We start from the raw sequence: 21,783 nt of genomic DNA on the forward strand, positions 1-21,783 counted from the left end.
AGTTTAAAAGTAGGAGTTATGAAAAAAAAGTGGTTGAGATTCAGTGCACTTGAAAAACAAGAAATGATTGGTGCTTTCTTAAAATTCACCACTGAAAATTAGGGTGCATGCTTTTTTTTTAAAGAAGTCATTTTAATGGTTGAGAGAAAGTCATTTAAAGAAGCATTGCACATGATTAGCTAGTACATTGAGAGGTCAAACACCCTTGCTGGATTCTTTTGCAACATAGTATGATGACATTTTCAACTGTGTGCTGGGTTAGGTGGGAGTTACCATGGTAACAGGGTGAATGAGCACTGGGGGGATGGGTGTTTATTATGTTAATGTCTCAAAGTGTTGAAATATAGAACCAATTAAAATGTTAGTTTGGTTTTGAAATAGTGTGGGAAGAATTTTAATTGTAATATATGTATTTTTAAAGTCAGTTAGGCTTTAGCATATGTACTAGTAGGGAATCTTAGTCAGCATGTCTGTTAGGCCTCTTACTTCACAAATAGGCTCTAAGCTGTGCAATCAAGATCCAGGGTGTGCCTTCGAAATGAAAAAGGAATGTTATGTCTTGCTTATATGAATGTGGTCTGTTTTTTGCCAGTAGACACAGTGAAATAGTATGAGCAGAGACACACATAATGCATGCAGAGACAGACATGGTAGATTACATGTAACATCCTGGTCATGTGCCTAAGATCACACTGTGAGTCAAGCTTGATTTTAAATGGATCTGGGTGATTAGTTTGCTTAGTTGATGTGTTTAAAGTATGGAAATACATGTATTTATAAAGTCAGTTGGGCTTTAGCATATGTACTAGTAGGGAATCTTAGGCAGCATGTCTGTTAGGTCTCTTACTTCGCAAATTGGCTCTAAGCTGTGCAATCAAGATCCAGGGTGTGCCTTTGAAATGAAAAAGGAATGTTATGTCTCGCTTATATATATGTGGTCTGTTTTTTGCCAGTAGACACAGTGAAATAGTATGAGCAGAGACACACATATTGCATGCAGTGACAGACATGGTAGATTACATGTAACATCCTGGTCATGTGGCTAAGATCACACTGTGAGTCAAGCTTGATTTTAAATGGATCTGGGTGAATAAATTGCTTAGTTGATGTGTTTAAAGTATGGAAATACATGTATTTTTAAAGTCAGTTGGGCTTTAGCATATGTACTAGTAGGGAATCTTAGGCAGTATGCCTGTTAGGCCTCTTACCTTACAAATAGGCTCTAAGCTGTACAATCAAGATCCACGGTGTGCCTTTGAAATGAAAAAGGAATGTTATGTCTTGCTTATATATATGTGGTCTGTTTTTTGCCAGTAGTATGAGCAGAGACACACATATTGCATGCAGAGACAGACATGGTAGATTACATGTAACATCCTGGTCATGTGCCTAAGATCACACTGTGACTCAAGCTTGATTTTAAATGGATCTGGGTGAATAATTTGCTTAGTTAATGTGTTTAAAGGTTGGAAATACATGTATTGTTAAAGTCAGTTAGGCTTTAGCATATGTACTAGTAGGGAATCTTAGGCAGCATGTCTGTTAGGCCTCTTACTTCACAAATAGGCTCTAAGCTGTGCAATCAAGATCCAGGGTGTGCCTTTGAAATCAAAAAGGAATGTTATGTCTTGCTTATATATATGTGGTCTGTTTTTTGCCAGTAGACACAATGAAATAGTATGAGCAGAGACACACATATTGCATGCAGATACAGACATGGTATATTACATGTAACATCCTGGTCATGTGCCTAAGATAACACTGTGAGTCAAGCTTGATTTTAAATGGATCTGGGTGAATAATGTGCTTAGTTGATGTGTTTAAAGTATGGAAATACATGTATTTTTAAAGTCAGTTGGTCTTTATCATATGTACTAGTAGGGAATCTTAGGCAGCATGTCTGTTAGGCCTCTTACTTCACAAATAGGCTCTAAGCTGTGCGATCAAGATCCAGGGTGTGCCTTTGAAATGAAAAAGGAATGGTATGCCTTGCTTAAATATATGTGGTCTGTTTTTTGCCAGTAGACAGAGTGAAATAGTATGAGCAGAGACACACATATTGCATGCAGAGACAGACATGGTAGATTACATGTAACATCCTGGTCATGTGCCTAAGATCACACTGTGAGTCAAGCTTGATTGTAAATGGATCTGGGTGAATACTTTGCTTAGTTGATGTGTTTAAAGTATAGAAATACATTTATTTTTAAAGTCAGTTGGGCTTTAGCATATGTACTAGTATGGAATCTTAGGCAGCATGTCTGTTAGGCCTCTTACTTTGCAAATAGGCTCTAAGCTGTGCAATCAAGATCCAGGGTGTGCCTCTGAAATGAAAAAGGAATGTTATGTCTTGCTTATATATATATGTGGTCTGTTTTTTGCCAGTAGACACAGTGAAATAGTATGAGCAGAGACACACATATTGCATGCAGTGACAGACATGGTAGATTACATGTAACATCCTGGTCATGTGCCTAAGATCATACTGTGAGTCAAGCTTGATTTTAAATGGATCTGGGTGAATAATTTGCTTAGTTGATGTGTTTAAAGTATGGAAATACATGTATTTTTAAAGTCAGTTGGGCTTTATCATATGTACTAGTAGGGAATCTTAGGCAGCATGTCTGTTAGGCCTCTTACTTCACAAATAGGCTCTAAGCTGTGCAATCAAGATCCAGGGTGTGCCTTTGAAATGAAAAAGGAATGTTATGTCTTGCTTATATATATGTGGTCTGTTTTTTGCCAGTAGTATGAGCAGAGACACACATATTGCATGCAGAGACAAACATGGTAGATTACATGTAACATCCTGGTCATGTGCCTAAGATCACACTGTGAGTCAAGCTTGATTTTAAATGGATCTGGGTGAATAATTTGCTAAGTTGATGTGTTCAAAGTATGGAAATACATGTATTTTTAAAGTCAGTTGGGCTTTAGAATATGTACTAGTAGGAAATCTTAGGCAGCATGTCTGTTAGGCCTCTTACTTCCCAAATAGGCTCTAAGCTGTGCGATCAAGATCCAGGGTGTGCCTTTGAAATGAAAAAGGAATGTTATGCCTTGCTTATAGATATGTGGTCTGTTTTTTGCCAGTAGACAGAGTGAAATAGTATGAGCAGATACACACATATTGCATGCAGAGACAGACATGGTAGATTACATGTAACATCTTGGTCATATGCCTAAGATCACACTGTGAGTCAAGCTTGATTGTAAATGGATCTGGGTGAATAATTTGCTTAGTTGATGTGTTTAAAGTATGGAAATACATGTATTTTTAAAGTCAGTTGGGCTTTAGCATATGTACTAGTAGGGAATCTTAGGCAGCATGTCAGTTAGGCCTCTTACTTCACAAATAGGCTCTAAGCTATGCAATCAAGATCCAGGGTGTGCCTTTGAAATGAAAAAGGAATGTTATGCCTTGCTTATATATGTGGTCTGTTTTTTGCCAGTAGACACAGTGAAATAGTATGAGCAGAGACACACATATTGCATGCAGTGACAGACATGGTAGATTACATGTAAAATCCTGGTCATGTGCCTAAGATCACACTGTGAGTCAAGCTTGATTTTAAATGGATCTGGGTGAATAATTTGCTTAGTTGATGTGTTTAAAGTATAGAAATACATGTATTTTTAAAGTCAGTTGGGCTTTAGCATATGTACTAGTAGGGAATCTTAGGCAGCATGTCTGTTAGGCCTCTTACTTCACAAATAGGCTCTAAGCTATGCAATCAAGATCCAGGGTGTGCCTTTGAAATTAAAAAGGAATGTTATGTCTTGCTTATATATATGTAGTCTGTTTTTTTTCCAATAGACACAGTGTAATAGTATGAGAAGAGACACACATATTGCATGCAGAGACAGACATGGTAGATTACATGTAACATCCTGGTCATGTGCCTAAGATCACACAGTGAGTCAAGCTTGATTTTAAATAGATCTGGGTGAATAATTTGCTTAGTTGATGTGTTTAACCGCTACCGCGTTTTCCCGCTGTGCGCTGGAATTTGAAAAATGCGCGGTTTGTGACAAAGCCAGCTCGTCATCCGCATAGCGCAGGTAACGCCCATGAAGAGCTGGCTTTGTCATAAGCTCTGAAGGGGTTAAAGTATGGAAATACATGTATTTTTAAAGTCAGTTGGGCTTTAGCATATGTACTAGTAGGGAATCTTAGGCAGCATGTCTGTTAGGCCTCTTACTTCACAAATAGGTTCTAAGCTGTGCAATCAAGATCCAGGGTGTGCCTTTGAAATGAAAAAGGAATGTTATGTCTTGCTTATAGGTGACATTATTGAAAAATGTGAAAATATAATTCCTTATTTCATACAGATACTCAGTGTTATCCTTGTCAAAAATGTTAAAGCCATACTTTTTAGCATGCAACATTTACCAGAGTGAGATGAGACACACACAAACAGACAAATGACACATAAAAACAGATAGAGAGATGGGGCAGGCACAGAGTGAGATGACACACAGGAACAGAGTGAGGTGAGACACAGGCACAGAGTACCCTTTTAGCTTAGAGATGCAAACTGTGAGCAGACATAGATGACATTATTGAAAAATGTGAAAATATATTTCCTTATTTCATACAGAGACTCAGTGTGATCTTTGTCAAAAATGTTAAAGCCATACTTTTTACCATGAAACATTTACCAGAGTGAGATGAGACACACGCAAACAGACAAATGCCACACAGAAAGAGAGAGAGATGGGGCAGGCACAGACTGAGATGACACTCAGGCACAGAGTGAGGTGAGACACAGGCACAGATTACCCTTTTAGCTTAGAGATGCAAACTGTGAGCAGACACAGGTGACATTATTGAAAAATGTGAACATATAATTCCTTATTTAATACAGACAGTCAGTGTGATCCATGTCAAAAATATTAAAGCCATACTTTTTACCATGAAACATTTACCAGAGTGAGATGAGACACACACAAACAGACAAATGACACACAGAAAGAGAGAGAGATGGGGCAGGCACAGACTGAGATGAAACACAGGCACCGAGTGAGGTGAGACACAGGCACAGAGTGAGATGAGACACAGGCACAGAGTGACATAAGACACAGTCACAGAGTGACATGGTGCAGGCAGAGAGTAAGATTAATAATGAAACTGTACTGCACTGTTACTGTGACACAGTTGCTGTGGTATAAAGTAACTTATGCTGTAAACTAGTGTTCATATCGTTCAGTTATTGTAATTGCTATGTAGTATGTTTGTAGTGGTCTATAATATGTTGTTTTTTTCTTTACCACAGATTGTAATCATCTATAGAAAGATAAAAGAATATGCCGTCAAAGGAAAGACGTCAAAAGAAACATAAACATGATTTAAGGTCCAAGAAAACAGAAATAAAAGACTCATCCAAAACACAATCTTCGGTGAAAAAAAATAATGCTCCTGGTAAGCAAATTAAGGACTTTTTAAGAAAATCATTGAAATGTAAAAAAAAAAAAGATGTTGTTTCAAAGAAGAATAATGGATCTCTTAATGGAAAGAAAAAGTTCTGCCCCTCAAAAAATGTTAGACCTGTAGAAGGAGATGATATTGTCTATAGCAATAGAAGGAGAAATGAATTTATTGAAATTCGTAGACGAATGTTTTATAACAGAATAGTTTCAAATGTATTAAAAAATGTAAAGATGTATAAAAAAAAGACCGCTTTTTACAAGAAAAAAAACATAATGAAGATTGTGGATGAAGCATTTAAAGTGAAAAATAAGTTATATGGATTAGTAATTAATAGAATTCGTACACTAGATAAGGTAATCAATGTGTTCAAATCAAAATGTAAGTGGAAAAGAGTAATTAATCGGACTAATTTTTGTGATGTTTTTTCTGGAGAATGGAAGCATAGTTCAAGTTGTGAGCCATTTTTTAATGAAGAAAGTTACTTTCAGGATAATGATTTGGTGCATGCAGTTGACATCAGTGGTCAAGCATATGAGGTGAAGGTCAGTTGTCCGGTTGAAAAAGAAAAAATTGCCTAGAAATACAGAAGAGGTGTTAGCTGATGAAGTTTTAGGGAGATGTCCTAAGGCTCCAGTGTATACTTGGAATTGTAGTAGTATTTGTAGTGTACGACAGGATTCAATTGATTTGTTTCTCAGTTTCTTGAGGACATATACTAAGAAAAGTCTAAAACAAAAAATGAAAATTTTGCAAGAGTTAGATCCTTGTAGAGTGAGAGAAAAAAACAGGTTTGCATGGGCATTCACTGGCTTGTCTTTCAAGGAAAGTATGTCAGAGTTTTTTTCACCATTTTAGGATGTTAGCAGTGCATCATAATAAAGTGAGGAAATTAGTGAGAAGGTTGTATAATGCAAAAAGTCCAGCACTTAAGCTAAAACAGTTAAACAGTGCTCTCTTACATGGAACTGAATTAGATGTGAAGAACATTTGTGAAGAAATTGAGTTTTGTTACTTTGGTGAAAAAGAGGACAGTGGAGAAACTGATACAGTAATAGAAGGTAATATGGAAGAGAATGTAGAGATTTCAAGTACAGAAAAATTTGAACATGAAATTACAAAGTTTAAGGTCAATTCAAGTGAAAGGCCTAATTTTACTTTTGTGTGTTATCGACAAACTCATTACAAGAATCAGACTAGATTAATTGATTTATATGTAAAAAGCGAAAACGAAAATAATGATGAGTGGAAGGATTTTGCAACTTATTTGTTGGTAGAAAATTGTTTTGATTTGTGTTCTGATCAACGTATTTGTAAATATTGTTATAATAAATTAAATGAAAACAGAATGCCTGCTCGAGCTGTTCATAATAATCTGGAGTTGGTAGACATTCCTTCTGAATTGATGGATTTAAATACCTATGAGTCTATTCTGATTCAATGTGTGCATCCTTTTCAGGCTATTGTTCGCATGGAGCCTAAGACAGGGAAATTGCATCCTTCAGATTTACAGAGAGGATTAAAGGGAAAAGCTGTTTATTTGCCTCTTGATCTTAAGAAAAATATTGATACAATTGGTGTAGAAAAAGTAGAAGAGGAACCTCTGGTTATTCTAGTTAATGGTGTTCCGACAAAGAGTATGAAAATCTGGCAAGAATTAGTGGATGTTAGGAAAGTCAAAAAGGCGACGTTGTATTTGGTAAAAAACAATCACTTCTACCAAAATGTATATGTTGGAGAAGAGGAAACAACTGTAGAAGAGGACAGTGATTTCTCAGCTGGGCAAATTGAAAAAGTTGATGTCTCTAGAAGTGAAGACATTTATGAACATTATAGTGTAGTGTTCATCCATTGCATTCCAAAGAAGTAATGGGGAATGGGGAATGCTATTGACTTGTTTCAAATGAAAGAAGCAAAAGGAAGTCCCATTAGTGTATGGGAAGAAAGTGTGGAAGCTCGTTGTTTTCCACAGTTATTTCCAACAGGTCAAGGTGGACGATATCATGACTGACCTGTTCAAATTACCGGACTTTAAGATTATATGCAGAAGATCCAAGGTTTCATCAATGCATTCCATATTTGTTCCACCTACTGTTTGAGAGTGACGTGTCTGGACTTTCTTATGCAGTGAACCATATGCTGAAAAGTGGAGTACATCTACAAAATGTTTCAGCAAGGGACTTTATGGATAAAGTGAAACTGCAAGACAGTGTTTTGAAATCTCAGCTAATTAATCTCATGGCATGTCTGCGTGGTACTAACGAGTATTGGTACCATCGTCATGGGAAATTGAAATGTATGCTAAGAAACTTAGGAACTCCTACATGGTTCCTCACTCTTAGCTGTGCTGAGTATGCTTGGGAAGACTTTCTTGAATTTCTACGAGAGGCAAATAAAAACATTTAAAATATTGAATACAAGACACCTGGAAAACTGTGCTCTTTGGATCCAGTTAATGTATGCAGATATTTCAATCATAGGTTTGAAGCTCTGATGTCTTTTATTACAAACAAAAAAAATCCTCTGCTTGGAGAGGTGTTGGATTTCTTTTGGAGAAAGGAGTATCAAGCAAGAGGTGCTCCTCACATACATATGCTGCTATGGATTAAAGATGCACCAAAATTTGGAACAGATTCAGATGAGAAAGTGATGAGTTTCATTGAGCAGTATTCTACATGTGCTGTTCCGAAAAGTACAGAAGAAAACACTTTAAGACATCAAGTTTTACGCTTTCAAACCCATCGTTGTGGAAAATACTGTCACCGAAAATACAAATCCAAGGACAAGTTCTACACAAAATGTCGTTTTGCATTTCCACGTCCTGTAACATCGAAAGGAAGAGTGAACAATTTTATGTCTTCTCTGCGACATACTGTGAGAAGAAAATCACCTAAAAATACATACAACCTAAGAAGAAATGAGGAGTCCAAATACATAAATGACTACAACCCAGTCATTTTGTCCATGTGGAATGCTAACATGGATATTCAATATGTATGACAACTCTATTGCTGTGGCTCAATATGTGACGTCTTACATCACAAAAGCAGAAAAGACGGAACTGAAGGAAATGTGGGAGGAAATTTCACATGAAAAGAGTCTAAGCAAGAGATTATACAGTTACAGTCTGAAGATGTTGTCGCATCGAGAAATTGGAGCATATGAATGTTCTGATTGGTTATCATCAGCAAGTCTATATGCCAAATCTAGAACCATCATTTGGGTGAGTCTAGGTCTTGCTGCAACACGAAACCGAATTTTGAAATCTGTACAAGAAATAGAGTATTTGGTGGAGAAAGAACCAAACAGTACAGATATTTTGAAGACAAACATGTTGGATACATACTATCCAAATAGAAGTAGTCATCTTGAGAACGTTTGTCTCTATGAAGTTCTGCAAACCTATACGAGAGGAAGATATCAATAAAGGTATATATGCTGTAATTGGATGTGAAGGCTGTCTGGTGAAACAAAGAAGAGGCCATTTGATTAATCATCGAAAATTGAGTTGTGAATCTTCAGACAAAAGGGAATTTTACTATTTAGCTCTTTTGCAACTCTTTAAGCCATGGCGTACAGAAGAGAAAGATTGGTTCAATGCAACCAAGGATACCATAGAATGTCCTGTTGTTTTCAAATTATCTGCAAATGTTGAACGAGGAAATACAGCAAGAAGCTACAATTGCAGCAGAGATTGCTAGAGACAGTTTTCACGACAGTCAGAGTTCTGCTTCATTGAGTCAGGATCCACTAGGAGGACCAAATATACAAAATGAAGCTGCCACTGCCATGAATGCAGTGGAAAGAGCTATGGAACAAGCTCAGGAGGATGTAGTTAACTTAGAAGATTTGGAAAAAGAACTAAACGTTGAGCAGAGACAAATATATGACAAAGTCACAGAACAGATTGAGCATGGTTTATGTCATAAGAAAAAAGAGTGCTCATGTACATCATTTATACCCGTCCGACTGTACGTGAGTGGAGAAGCAGGAACTGGAAAAAGTTTTCTGATTGAAGCAATTGCAACGTATCTGCAGAAAAGAACAGAGTCATCGCTGTCTTGTGTTGTTACCGCTCCAACTGGGTTGGCAGAATATAACATTAAAGAGATTAATTTACATCGCTTGTTGATGCTGCCAGTAGAGCATGATAATAAATTACAATACCACAAGCTATCTGGAAAAGCTTGTTGTGAAGTTTCAAGAGTCCTAAAGAAAATGAAACTTCTTATCATTGATGAGGTAAGCGTGGTATCAAATGTAATGCTTGCTTTTGTGCAATTAAGAATGCAAGAAATTCTTAAAACAGAGTATGATGTGTTATTTGGAGGTAAACACATCATTGTTTTTGGCGATCTACTGCAGCTAACTCAAGTGAAAGGACAGCCAGTGTTTAAAATGCTTACATATGAAAATACCAGGAAGTGCCTAGGAAGCATTGGAAATGTTAACATATGGTTAAATTTCAAATATGCAGAACTGCTTCAAAATATGCGACAGGCAAAGGATGAAGATTATAAAAATATTCTACAAGATGTAAGAATTGGAAAACTAACTGAGCATGGCAAAGAAGCTTTACATGGACGATTAATTTCAAATTTGTTTCCAAATGAAAATATTCTCCCAGAGAATATTTTTAAGAAAATTCCTGAAAACAAATCTGTTATATGTTTGATGCCAACTCTGCAAGAATGTTCAATCTTCAACAACAAAATGTTACAGTTAGAAAATCAACAGATTGTGAAACTCGAAGCTATTGATAAAATAGAGGATGAAGGAGCAACTATTAATTTGTCAGAAAAGTTGAAATCAAAATTGGATTCTTTAGAGAAGACAATATCTAAAAGTGCTGGTTTGGAAAAGACTCTGAATGTATCTTTAAATTATCGTATAATTTTACGACGGAATTTACATGTGGAAAGAGGTTTAGTAAATGGAGCAATGGGTCTTGTTGTTGATTTTGTGAATTACCGAAATAGAGATGGAATTGAATTTCTAAAAATTAAATTTGATGGTATTGAAGAAGTACAACAAATCAGTCGTTGTTCTGCTCGATTTTTGCTTGTGAAAGATTTATATGTCCGCCGAAAACAGTTTCCTGTTTCTTTGGCATATGCAGTGACTATTCATAAATCTCAAGGTTTAAGTGTAGATAGTGCTTTGGTGAATATTGGAAGTTCTGTGTTCAAAGAGGGTATGGCATATGTTGCTTTATCTCGAGTCAGAACTTTATCTGGATTGTACTTGATTGATTTTGATGAGACAAAGATTAGTGCTGATCTAAATTGTGTAAAAGAATATAATAGGTTAAGAAGAGTGTATGGTCCAAATTTACCTCAATATCCTCTATTTGAAAAGCGTGTAGTAGGCCGAAAAAGAAGAAATGAGAAAAATTGTAGTGAAGTTGTAGCAAAAAGAAAAAAAGTAGATGAACCAGTAATTGTAAGCAGAAAGGAAAATGATTCAGTTAAAGATGTTGTTGGATTTCAGTTTGAAAACAGTTCTGGTGTCAACTGCTATGCAAATGTAGTGGTTAATGTTGTTTTTTTTCTCCAAACTGTACAAGAACAGATTGCTGAAAATCGGGATCAAAGATTTTGTTCTTTGTTGAATTCTGTGTTTGAGAAATGTAGCAGTGATAGAACAAAAATACAAACTCTTTCTGTAATTCGAAATGTTTTAGACATATGTTCTGGTCTAAATCAATTTACACAGAATATTCAGCAAGATTGTCAGGAATTTCTAATGTATATGCTTGGTGTATTGCAAGATGAAGGTGTAGATGTAGAAAATCTTTTTGGCCTTTCTTATAAATGGCAGCATGACTGTGACAATTGCTCCTTTTCAAGTAGTACTACAATAGACACTGAAAGATATATATATTTGACTTTACCAGACTGCAAATCAGTGTCTTTTAATAATCTAGTTAGAGAAGCAAATCAAAACATGGTCTGTACTCAATGTAAATCTGCAATGCTATCAACATTATTTATACAAAGATATGGACAGTATGTAATTTTAATGTTCCAACGATGTAGACCTGATGGAACTAAATTGACAACTTTAAGTAAAAATTTCGTGGCTTCTCAAATATCAATTTCAGGAAGAACCTTTGCAACTGCAGGAATTATTTTCCATGATGGTCCTTCGACATCATCAGGACATTACACAGCTTATTTAAAATGTCAAAAAGGCTGGACTAATTGCAATGATACTCAATTGGCTTTCACACAACGTTTGCCTTATCAGTTACCAAATTCTTACCTAGTATTCTTACAACCGAAATTTTAGGAAAGGTAATTGGCCTATAAAGATTGGAGCAGTTAATAAAACTTAGTCTGCTTTTCAAAATTACTTTGTGAGTGAGATTGATTAAGATATTAAAAAACTTGTAGTTGTCATAGAGGTAGTGTAAGTGTATCACGTAGTGTGTGATGTGAGTATTATAGGAAATATTAATCATAAGTAAGCCAGAGGTGGAAATATAATTATTTTTTCATAATGTAAAAGATGTTGGAGCTTTTCTTTCAGAAACTTGGGTAAATGGAAGAATAAGAATACTATTGAGTAATTTCCAAAGAAAGGGACTTTCCATATACTATTTGGCCTTGTGGAAAAGTACGTGATCAAAAGTGAGTTAAGATATGTTTTTTCTAAATGTTACATTATTTATTGATTCGTTGTATGGGTTTTTTAAACACAATCATTTTGATTGTGGTTTTTTTGGGCCGCTGACATATGATGAGTAGTATTGATGTCACTGTTTTAAGTGAAATTCAATATATTCTGAGAACAGCAAAAATAAACCATATAACATGTTGTACAAGTTAAATTATACTTTGTATTAATAAATATATATTATTGTCTCCTTGTCTCACACTCACTCACCTTTTACCACCCTCTATCACTCCTCTTAAGTCACCCTCACTGCCCTTCTCTCACCCTCCCTCACCTCCCTTCCCTTATTCCACTTCCCTCACGTATCCTCAATCCCCATTCCTTTACTGCCCTTTCCCTCTCTCCCATCCACCACTTTCCAGCTGTCAGTCCCTCTACTTCACTCCCCTTCCCCTTCTTTCCTTTCTTTGCTCCCTCAATAATTCCCCTTCTCTCACTCACCTTACTCCACTTCACTCACTCCTTCTCTCACTCCCTCTGTCCTCTCACATCCTCACTCCCCTTCCCTCACTCCCTCTCTCTTAGCCTCACTCTCTCGGTCCTCTCACTCTCTCACTCCTCTTCCATCACACTCACTCCCTATAACTCACCCACACTCCCTCACTTACCTCTCTTTGCTCCCTTACTCAGTCCTTTTCTCTCACTCTTTCCTTCACTACCTCTATGTCCTCACTCCTTCAGTCCCCTTGTCTTACAATCACTCGCCTTTATCCACCCTCTATCACTCCTCCTTCCTCAACCTCACTGCCCTTCTCTCAGTCTACTTCACCCCCGTTCCCTTACTCCACTTCCCTCAGTTATTTTCATTCCCCATGTTTACTGCCCTTTCACTAACTCCCCTCCCACACTCAACTTCTTTCAGTCCCCCTTCTTCACTTCCCTTACCCTCTCTTTCTTTCCTTTGGTCCCTCACTCATTCTTCTTCCTTTACTCACCTTACTCAAATTCTCTCACTCCTTAAGTCACTCTCTCTGTCCTCTCACTTCCGCAGTCCCCTTCCCTCAGTCCCTCTCTCTTAGCCTTACTTTCTCCGTCCCTTCCGTCTCTCACTTCTGTTCTGTCTCGCTCACTCCCTATAACTCACCCACACTCCCTCACTTACCTTTCGTTGCTCTCTCACTCAGTCCCTTTCTGTCGCTCTTTCCTTCACTACCTCTATGTCCTCACTCCTTCACTCCCCTTTTCTCATGCTCACTTGCCTTTATCCTCCCTCTATCTTCCCTCTTTCCTCAACCTAACTGCCCTTCACTCACCCTCCCTCACCCTTGTTCCCTTACTCCGGTTCCCTCAGTTATCCTCATTCATCATCCTTAACTCCCCTTCCTATTTCTCTCCTCATGCACTCACCTTTTCCCAGTCCCTTTGCTTTACCTCTCTTCCCCTTCTTTCCTTCCTTTGCTCCCTCAGTCATTCCCCTTTCCTCACTCACCTTACTCCCTTTTACTCACTCTTTCTCTCACTCCCTCTGTTCTCTCATATTCTCACTTGTCTTCCCTCACTCCCTCTCTGTAACCCTCACTTCCATTGTCCCCTCACTGTCTTACGTCCTTACTTTCACCCTCACTCACCTTCCATCCCTCATTGTTATGAATCCACCGTCACTCACTCCTGCTTCCCTGTCACTCACTCCCCTTTCTTTACTCCCCTTTCTTCCTTTAGTTTTCCTAATGCACATTCCTTTAGTATCTTACTCACCTTCACTTCATTTCTCTCTCCTTCTCTTCTTCTCTGCCACTGAATGTATCCATCTCATTATCCTCTTAGTAATTTTCTCTCCCTCTATTTCTTTTTCTTTCTCTCTGGCCTTCACCATTCCTTTGTTTTCCTTCCTGAGTCCTTCACTCCTACTTTATCTCTTACTACCCTTTTATGAATTTTAATCTCCTGCTTTGTCTCTTGTATTGTGAAATATATATTATAAATATTATAACTTACTTTTTTTCTCTTTCACAGATATTAAGTTTACTGAAAATCTGTAATTAAGTTTACATTACTTATAAGGTAAGTTTGACATACAAAATTTACTTTCTCATCACTCTTTTCCTTAACCTCTCTTCTCTCACCCACCCACACCCCCGTTCCCTTACTGCGCCTCCCTCACTTATTCTCAATCCCCACGTTTACTCTCCTTTTTGTCACTCCCCTCCCACACTCACCTTCTTTCAGACCTTCTCCTTTACTTTCCTTCCTCTCCCTTCCCTTCCTTCGCTCCTTCACTCCTTTCCCTTCCCTTACTCTCCTTACTCCACTTCACTAACTCCTTCTCTTACTCCCTCTGTCCTCTTACTTCTACACTCCCCTTCCCTCATTCTCTCTGTTAGCCTCATTCTCTCCGTTCTCTTAGTCTACCACTCCTCTTCTGTCACACTCACTCCCTATAACTCAGCCACACTCCCACACTCACTTTCTTTCAGATCTCCCGTTTTACTTCCCTTCCTCTCTCTTCCCTTCCTTCGCTCCTTCACTCTTTTCCCTTCTGTTACTCTACTTACTTCACTTCAGTAACTCCTTCACTCACTCCCTCTGTCCTCTTACTTCTACACTCCCCTTCCCTCATTCTCTCTCTGTTAGCCTCATTCTCTCCGTCCTCTTAGTCTCTCACTCCTCTTCTGTCACGCTCACTCCCTATAACTCAGCCACACTCCCACACTCACTTTCTTTCAGCTCTCCTGTTTTACTTCCCTTCCTGTCTCTTCCCTTCCTTCGCTCCTTCACTCTTTTCCCTTCTGTTACTCTACTTACTTCACTTCAGTAACTCCTTCACTCACTCCCTCTGTCCTCTTACTTCTACACTCCCCTTCCCTCATTCTCTCTCTGTTAGCCTCATTCTCTCCGTCCTCTTAGTCTCTCACTCCTCTTCTGTCACGCTCACTCCCTATAACTCAGCCACACTCCCACACTCACTTTCTTTCAGCTCTCCTGTTTTACTTCCCTTCCTGTCTCTTCCCTTCCTTCGCTCCTTCACTCTTTTCCCTTCTGTTACTCTCCTTACTTCACTTCTGTAACTCCTTCACTCACTCCCTCTGTCCTCTAACTTACTCACTCCCCTTCCATCACTCTCTCTCTCTTACCTCCATTATCTCCGTCCTCTTAGTCTCTCACTCCTCCTCTGTTACGCTCACTCCCTATAACTCAGCCACACTCCCTCGCTTATCTTTCTTTGCTCCCTCACTCAGTCCCTTCTGTCACTCATCCTTCAGTACCTCCATCCCCTCACTTCCTCACTCCCTTTGTCTTACCCTCACTCACTTTTATCCACCCTCTTTCATCCCTCTTTACTCATGCTCTCTGCTGTTCTTTCACTCCCATTCTCTTAGTCTGGTTCCCTCAGTACCCCTCATTCCATATCTTTCTCTCCTTTTCCCTTTACCTTCATCCCCCACTCACCTTCTCTCAGTACCTATGCTTTAGTCTTCTTCCCCTCTCTACCCTTCCTTCGCTCACTCACTTATTCCCCTTACCTTACTCACCTTACTCCACTTCACTCACTCTTTCTCTCACTACCTCTGTCCTGTCATATCCTCATTCTCCTTCCCTCACTCCCTCTCTCTTAGCTTCACTACCTCGGTCTCCTCACTCTCTCACTCCTCTTCCGTCACACTTTCTCCCTATAACTCACCTACACTCCCTCCCTTATCTTTCTTTGCTCCCTCACTCAGTCCTCTTCTCTCACTCTTTCCTTCACTTCCTCTGTCTCCTCACTCCCTCCCTTCCCTTGTCTCACGCTCACTTGCCTTTATCCACTCTCTATCACCACTCTTTCCTCAACCTCACTGCTCTACTCTTACCCTTTCTCACCCCGTTCTCTTACTCCGCTTTCCTCACTTATCCTCATTCCCCATGTTCACTCACCTCCCACACTCACCTTCTTTCAGTCCCCCTACTTCACTTCCCTTCCCCTCTCGTCCCTTTCTTTGCTCCCTCACTCATTTTCCTTTCCTCTCTCACTGTACTCCACTTCACTCACTCTTTTAGAATTTGTAAAGAATATAGCTCTTTTTGGAGAATTGGAGGTAGTTCTAAAAAGAACTGTTGTTTTCTTCTTTTTTAGTTTATTTTTTTTTAAACTTTTTCGAATGTTTTTAAATTTTTGGGGTATTTTTATCAGAACAAAAACAAAAATAGGGAATGCCAAACTGCTCAACAGGAGCAAAAAAAAGGGGAAAAATTAGGGCTGGGGAGGGCAGAAGTGTTCTTCACTTTTTCGAACAATTAATAGAATGCTCTGCTCCCCAAAACAAAGCAGTTCGTCACACTGCTTACACCTAATTGTAATGTCCGAAAAAACAGGCTGAATGTTTGGTATCAACTCGACTGATCTTCCTCTCACCGATGATGTTGCTCCTCCGGTAGAAGTCGAGGCGCCATCTCTCGGTGTATTCCGTGCCAGGTCCCTGACACTCTCCCAGGCATAGTTCTGGGGGTGCCTTCTTTGCACATGTCTGATCATGGTGGAATTCCCAAAACTGTATTTTCTTGTGCGGTCACCACGAGAAAGAATAGTGTGGCATATCTTGTATTCCACCTTAGGAGCATTTACCTTCTTCTCCCCTTCTGTAATGCTAAAAAACTTCCAGATGAAGTGCTCCTTCGTTTTTGGTTGAGGAGGGTCCTCATGGAGAAACTCATCAGTGTCACTGCTGCTTTGTGCTCTTGCAGCCATTCTTTCAAAACAATTGAACAGGTGAAAAAGGGAACAGGTCTTGCTCTCTTCAAAGTGAAAGTGTTAGTGGAGGAAATGGGTGGGGTTTTCATTAGTTGTAAAAAAAACTGTTAACTACCAATGAAAAGTATTAATTTACGGTCACATGACTTGACGCGCTTACGCTGTGCGCACCGGAGTGCTTCCGGGAGCGCTTATGCGGCACGTACGTAAGCGCTTCCGGGGGCGCTTATGCGGCGCGCCTAAATGACAATTTGTTAGATTTTAGGAAATGCGTTTAAAGTTAAAATACGGTTATTTAAAATCAAGAATACTACTTTTATAAGTATGCCACTGAATGTCTTGCATTATTATTTACTTTAAATACATACTTATATTTTTTTCGCACGCCGATATAGCGCTCTCGCTACGTGTACGGGTGCGTTTACGAGTGCGCGCACCCTGAGCGCTCCGAGGTAAAAATGTAAAAAAAAAAGGAAAAATACATTGAAAAACTTATTTTAGAAAAAAAACATTTTTTTTATAAAAAATATTATAATTAATAGTTATAAAAAACAGCTATTAAAAAACGTAATAATTCATTTTAAAAATCGTAGGTTACAAACTCGTTATAGTAAGGAATTAGCTTTCAAAAAACCTTTGAAATTCACTGAAAAAACCATAGGTTTAACACTCGTTATAGTTAGGAATTAGCATTTAAAAAACCTTTGAAATTCACTGAAAAAAACATAGGTTTCACACCAGTTATAGTTAGCTGGACATTTTACTCATACAAAACCATTGAAATTCTCACGTTATAGTTGGTTGGACTCTATAACTCGAGCGCCCGCAATCCACAGCTGATGATGTCACATATTACATCATTCATGACATAGTCAGTGACATCACTGATTACATCACTGATGACATCTCAAATGACATCACTGATGACATCTCAAATGACATCACTGATGACATCAGACATCACTCATGTGATAATAGGATGCACCTCCTCACACTCTAATCTAACCTTTGATACATCCAGTGTTAAATACAGACTACCATTCCAGAAACCATTGACACACCAATACCAGTTACTACATACACACTCACTGATTCCTAAGTCTACACACACATCCACTCATTCACCCATACAATCACTCATACATGCAGTCACTCATCAATACAACACTATTATATGCACTTATACACCTATACAGACACTCACACACTGCCACTCATTCATGGATTTACTCACACACCTAGTCAGTCATGCAAATAATCAATCACACTCCCATTTCCTCATCTATACAGTTATACACACAAAACCTTACTTATTCAAACATATACTAACACATACTTACTCTCTTTTACAATCACTGATACAAGTACACATTAATCCATACAGTCACTTACGCAATCACAGGCTCTCATGTTTAGTCATTTATATATGCCAACTCTCACATGCGCTGTGTTTTACATATGTACTTACTTGGACATGTAGCACTGAGATATCCATTCACTCACCAACACACCCATGCACACAGTCAACCACCCATACAGCTCTTTCCACATGCACTCTTGAACCCATATACCAAGTGAATCAACTGCTCACACATCTATGCACAAAGTCACACACCTCCCAGCCACCCACACACACACTCACCCTCACATACAAATACTTGGGCAAACAATCAATAACCCATATAGCCACTCATATAGCTACTGATCAACACATGCAGCAGCTTACACAACAACAGACATACTGATGCACACATTCAGCTAGTTTAGTCACTAACCAATGCATTCAGTAAGACACATTTAATCACTCACTCATACAGTCAGTCACGCACCTACTAAATCCTTTATCCAGACACTCATACAGCCACTCATTCTTCAATATATAAAACATATTTTAACTTTACAGAAACACACATTCACTGGATGATGTCATCAGTGATGTCATCAGTGATGTCATTTGAGATGTCATCAGTGATGTCATCAGTGATGTCATTTGAGATGTCATCAGTGATGTCATCAGTGATATCACTGACCATGTCATGAATGATGTAATATGTGACATCATCAGCAGTGGATTGCAGGCGTGCGAGTTATAGTGAGTCCAACTAACTATAACGTGGGAATTTCAATGGTTTTGCGTGAGTAAAATGCCCAGCTAACTATAACTGGTGTGAAACCTATGGTTTATATAAAATCACTTACAAAAATGATTAAAAGGCATTTCATTTTCAGAATTACATAGGTGTTTGTCTTGTCTTCTCTTTTTACACTTCCTTTGCCTTTCTATGTCAGTACACTTCCTACATCAAGTGACACAAGTAAACAATCTTTTTAAAAACCAATTAAAATGATCTACACAATGTACATATTATAAACACAATGCAAAATATCACAAAAATTAAAATTGGAACCACCTTCTTCATGACTCTAATATTTGACAACAATCATCTATAAATATACAGAAAATGTAGTTAATTTTATAATATACACCGTACATAATCACATATACAGAGTTCAGTTTTACCCAAGGTGCACACACTGCCCCACATTCATCAACAAAAACCACCATTATTTATATACTAGTAATCAAGGTATATTCAATGTCCCTTAAATTGGTTATTCACACGTAATTTTCCTTTTGAATAGACCAATGGGATATTAGTCCTTACCTATTCTTACATGTACAATTAGCTTCAGTACCTGTTTGATTGTTCATAATTGACACATGATTTCTGTTTTCCTTCTAAATTAGATACAATTCTAAACAAGGGAAACCAAATGTCTGTTAGTCAATTTCTTTCAAACGTAGAAAGGCTCTAATTTATTCTGTATGGTAATAATATCTTACCTATTCAAAATCCCTCACTAGTCTTTCTCTTTTGACCTTTAAACATTCTGTTCAGGTTTCCTATTCCAGGACACCTGGAACCTGTCTACTCCATTCAGAAATGATTTTTCTGACTATGGTATTGATGCCATTAGGAAAGAGCATGATAGACCCTCTGGAGGTCTAGCAGTCTGAGTGAATTTTTAAAGCGCCTCCTGGCACAAAAGAGTGGCGTAGGTGGGAAGCAAGCCGCAATTGGTGCTGGGACTCGTGGTCCTGGTCCCAGGGCATGTCCCCAACGGCGACAGCAGCAGTAGAAGACCATAAAATGCTGCGGGAGCCCTGTGTGATTTTTAAAGCACCTCCCGGCGCAAAAGGGTGGCGTTAGTGGGAAGCAAACTGCTTTGGTGCAAGGACTTGTGGTCCTGGTCCTAGGGCAGGTTCCCCCAATGGCAACAGCAGCTGCAGACTGGTGTCTCATGCTGCGGGAGCCCTCTGTGATTTTTAAATCGCCTCCTGGCGCGAAAGGGTGGGGTTGGTGGGAAGCAAGTCGCATGTGTTGCTGGGACTCATGGCCATGGTCCCAGGGCAGGTCCCACCAACGGCAACCCCAGCAGCAGAGAGGCGTCCCGCGCTGTGGGAGCCCTTTGTGATTTTTAAAGCACCTCCTATCGTGAAAGGGTGGCGTTGACAGGAAAGCTGGTGCAGGTGGTGCTGGGACTTGTGTTCCTGGTCCCAGGGTAGGTCCCCCATGGCAACAACAGCAGCAGACAGGTGTCTGTTCACAGAACTCACATGGTATATTCACATGATTTAGGTAGATACTCCTTAAAAGATCAACTTCTCCCATTCAATGCACGCTCACTGCAACTACATACAGGTGACGCCCGCCATGACAATAAAAGGCTAACTTTCAGTCCAGTATGAATTTCATTGAGCAAACAGAACACACCCGATCGGCGTGACAGGAATGACCAAAATAAAATAAGTAAGTCAACTGGGGAATATTTAGCTTTTTTAGGTGAACAAGAGAGCGGAACACAATCCTCATTGGTGACAAAGTGTGGGGCACAAGGGCATGCCATATTGGTTGATGCCCATTTCCAACTGATTAGTAGCATGCATGATTAATGCTGGCAGGATTAGTTTTGATGCATAAACTCCAGTTTAAACAATGGGAATGTGATGGGGAGCTTGGATTTTTAGAAAAAAAATTATACAAGAGATAATTTCAGAAGGAAAATCTCCCTTTGATGGAATTTTGGTGTATGGAAATGTTAATGGTGATTAGTTCATACATGCTAACCCCACAGGCATTGGGGCATGGGGACAGTAGATCTATAGGACATCTAGTATCAACTGAACAAGAAAATAACATGGATGTGGCCCTTTTATTCTAAATATTTGGAAATTTATGGTCATATAATATTAATCGAATAAGCCTAATAAGGCTCAAGTAAATTTGTAGGAATTAAGGAGTACAGGTTTTAAGAAATTATGTAAAACCTCATAACCTGCTAACAAACATAATGTCTCACACTTTCTATTGTTTTTAGATACCAAAATTGATTATAAGAAAATTAGGGGCGATCATTATGAAATGAGATGCATAAGGAGCCCTCATAAATCACCAAAGGCCAATTTAAACACTTGGTGAAACTCTGAATTTTAAGGTGAGCGTAGCTACTCTTTTCATTGAGAATCTTAAGATCATTTAGATGAACTTTAAAGATGGATGACACAATAATAAAATAAATGTCTTGCCTAAATTCCCTAGGTTCTCCTCTCTAGTTTCTAGATACCTGGACAGAAAATGTAAAGGTCACAGGAGAAAGACTAGTGAGGGATTTTAAATAGGTAAGATATTATTACCATATAGAATGAATTAGGAGCATTTTTACAATTGAAAGAAATTGATTAACAAACTTTTGGTTTACCTGGTATAGGATTGTATACATTTGAGAAGCAAAACAAAGACATGTGTCAATTATGAACAATCAAACAGGTACTGAAGCTAATTGTACATGTAAGAATAGGTGGGGACCAATATCCCATTGGTCTATTTAAAAAGAAAATGACGTGTGATAGACCAATTTAAGGGAAATTGAAAATACCTTGAATACTAGCATATACATATTGGAGTATGGTGGTTATTGTTGATGAATGTGGGCAGTGTGTGCACCTTGG

This window comes from Lissotriton helveticus, chromosome 6 (genome assembly GCF_964261635.1).
Source record: "Lissotriton helveticus chromosome 6, aLisHel1.1, whole genome shotgun sequence".
In the NCBI taxonomy this organism is placed as follows: Eukaryota; Metazoa; Chordata; class Amphibia; order Caudata; family Salamandridae; genus Lissotriton; species Lissotriton helveticus.